The sequence below is a fragment of the Styela clava genome, chromosome 5 (genome assembly GCF_964204865.1).
Source record: "Styela clava chromosome 5, kaStyClav1.hap1.2, whole genome shotgun sequence".
NCBI lineage: Eukaryota > Metazoa > Chordata > Ascidiacea > Stolidobranchia > Styelidae > Styela > Styela clava.
The window spans coordinates 285,304-288,580 of NC_135254.1; the positions used below are offsets into that span (position 1 = coordinate 285,304).

Below are 3,277 nucleotides of genomic sequence, written 5' to 3' on the forward strand. Positions count from 1 at the left end.
TACAATTTGAGTCGATACCAGCGCAGTATTTATGAATTGATTGATTCATGCTAATGGCCAATGATGTGCATAGTAAATAAAAAATGTCTCAAAATAATGCTTTATTCCTATGCTTAAATGCAGCATGACTTGGTATAAGATTGTTTGATAATAATTTAGTGTTATACAGAGAATGCAATCTCCAGACTTTGAGACTAAAACCAAATTATTTATTTCTTACAGAGACAAATATAACCGACTCCCAGATTCAAGAAGTCAGAGCTGAGCAGATCCATGAAGTTCATGCTGAGAAGGTCGTGCAGAATGTAACAAACATTGATGGTAAGTTTGATTTGGCATATCCCTGACATGTAATTGTTAAAATTGCGGGAAACACGGCCATGTGAAAAATGAAATCCATCTGGCATTTGAAACTTTCCATACATCACTTGCTTATTGAAATATCTTTGACAGTCCGCAGTCTTATCTCTCAAAATATAAATCTCATTATAGACCTATTCATTGCCGAATGTTTCTCAATCCATGTAGTAAACATATATTTTGGAACTTTTAGAGACAAGCATAACTGACTCTCAGATTCAAGAAGTTCGAGCTGAGCAGATTCATGAGGTTCATACTGAGAAAGTTGTGCAGAATGTGACAAACATTGATGGTGAGCCATGAGATTTTTTCACTGCTAGTTTTAAAATGTCTCGATACAATAGTTCCTCCGTCCTCTGGAAACAAAAATATTATGTGCTGGGCCTGCAACATTCACGAGTGTGCTTTTCCATGGCATTTCGAATTGTACCTTTCAAAAAAATCCTGATGTGCAGCTTATATGTGACCTCAGTAAAAGTGCTGTTGCATGGGACAATTGTAAAGTCAATCATTGAAATTTAAATTAGTATTGGCCATTCACTTATATTTAAGTTTATCACACATCACATGGAGTGTCTGTGTTTTTCTACTAAGGCTCGAAGCATCTAAATGCAAGTCTTGTTGAGAACATTCTATAGCTTCAATTCTAAAGGTATCCAAATAACCATTATTTATATTTGACTTCACTCCTGTCAATTATATTTTCTGGGGATTAGCTTTTTTCAAAAGAATCAATTTTATAAAGCCACATGGGTACTCCTGTAGCATGTGTACCAGGTTAGGGTTAGGCAATAATTTTATTCCGTTTTTCCTCATTTTAGTTCTATTACGAGTTCAGGAACTATTTGTGTTAGCCGAGTAAATATACTCCCTGCCCATACGTTTCAGTCCGTTTACACATACTTCTTGAGTGCTACCACCTGACTTTGAAAAATTCAGTTCATAAAGTATTTATGAAACATTTTGTCTTGAAATGCTCCACAAGTTATATAGCACTGCCTGTATATATTTGTTTTGGAAAATTCTGATCAAATGAACTCTAGGAACAAGCTACCATAAACCGCTTTTGTTTAGTTGAAATTTATATTTGAAATGTAAAAGCTACATTTATTGTATAAATTGATGAAATTGGTCAGTTTAATGCTATGTAGCTAATGGTTCAACATATGAAGTTATTTGCTATTCTACTGCATTCGCCACTAGATAACCAGTATTGGTTTTGTGATGAATTTCACCCCTACTTATAAGTTTTGCTCCTTCAACATTCTGTTTTCAATAAGTGTTTTTCATGTATGGTGAAAAACTGCTGACTAGTACATCAAATTATCACAAATGAGAGCAGTGTAAATTCCTTTTTGTCTTTCAAAGTTCTCAGTAAACTCTACCTCACTCCCAGTTGATAAAGTATATGGGGTTGTAAAACCAAATTATTTCTTTCATACAGAAACAAATATAACTGACTCTCAGATTCAAGAAGTACGAGCTGAGCAGATAAACCAGATTCATGCTGAGAAGGTCGTGCAGAATGTAACAAACATTGATGGTAGGTTTGATTCGGCATTTCCTCGACATACAATTGATAAATTGCAGGAAATTCGGCCATGTGTGAAACAAAATCTTGCCGACATTTAAAACTTGTAATGGTATAATGCTGATCATGAAAATAGAAAAGTGGATGAGAATATCAATATTCCTAGAAAATAGTTCTTTAACTTCAAAAAACATTTGTTTATTAGAGCCAGTAGCTAATTTGTGACATAGGTGCTGGGTGAAGTCTTTCTTACTTCACTCCCGACATTTGTATTTACTTGGTCTTTACTTGGTGTATTTTCTTGGTTACTCGTATTTCAGAATTTAATTCATTGCTATATTTGTACAAAAATTAACAATCATTTCCAATGAATGTCAAATGAAAGTGAATCTACGTTATTGGCCAGTTATATTACATCCCACAATATCTCTAAAAAGAATCGCTGGTTTGGTTATGGGGAATTTTAACGCGAATGTATGCTGCAAGTTGGGAAGTCATTTCTCCTAATAAAAAAAGTAAATTTTTAAGCATCGGTCTTTTTAACAACACAATTATAAATCTTAACAAATCGAAACTCCAGACTGACAAATAATCACCAGAATGTGTTATTGCGAATAGAATGTACTAAATCGAAGTAACATGTTGAACATCTGATTCCGAGCCAACCCTAATCACATTTATATACTAAACTACACAACTAAATTAAGTTGGCATTTTGTTTTTTATTTTTTATATACATTGAAGTTTTTGTGTATCAAAACAAGCCATAAGTATCCATTTATACGAGGCCTATGTTAGATGAACTAGTAACTTTATTAGTCGCTATCAGTTGCAAATTCCTTGTTGAAAGTTGTACTTGTTATTCCTTGGGTAGTCTATCAGCTAACTATTATAATTATTGATTTTATTACATAAAAAACTGTGATGCTAGGTGTTTCTGAAAACAAGCTTGCAGCCTATTCTAGTGCCTATTTTCCAAATTTTCTCAGTCGTGCAATTGCATCTTGGTTGCCAATCCCTTTTTTGCCCGTTAATATCCTTCTGCTTTAAATCTTGGCCCGTGGTCAATCAAGTTTAGGAACCCCTGCTCTAGTAATAACTTGAATTTTTGTTTTTAATACTTAACGAGTTTGTTATCTGGGCAAATATAAAAGCAAGCAATTGCTTTGCTCTACAGAGTAATTCTCCATGTTGGATAATGGATATTTTTAATCTACAATTTGAGTCGATACCAGCGCAGTATTTATGAATTGATTGATTCATGCTAATGGCCAATGATGTGCATAGTAAATAAAAAATGTCTCAAAATAATGCTTTATTCCTATGCTTAAATGCAGCATGACCTGGTATAAGATTGTTTGATAATAATTTAGTGTTATACAGAGA

At 33.5% G+C, this 3,277-nt stretch overlaps 1 protein-coding gene across 1 annotated transcript in view; it reads left to right on the plus strand.

Annotated features, from left to right (window-relative positions):
* Positions 1-3,277, plus strand: part of LOC120331725 (uncharacterized) — a 152,677-nt gene that overhangs the window by 107,359 nt on the left and 42,041 nt on the right. The window lies entirely within an intron of this gene.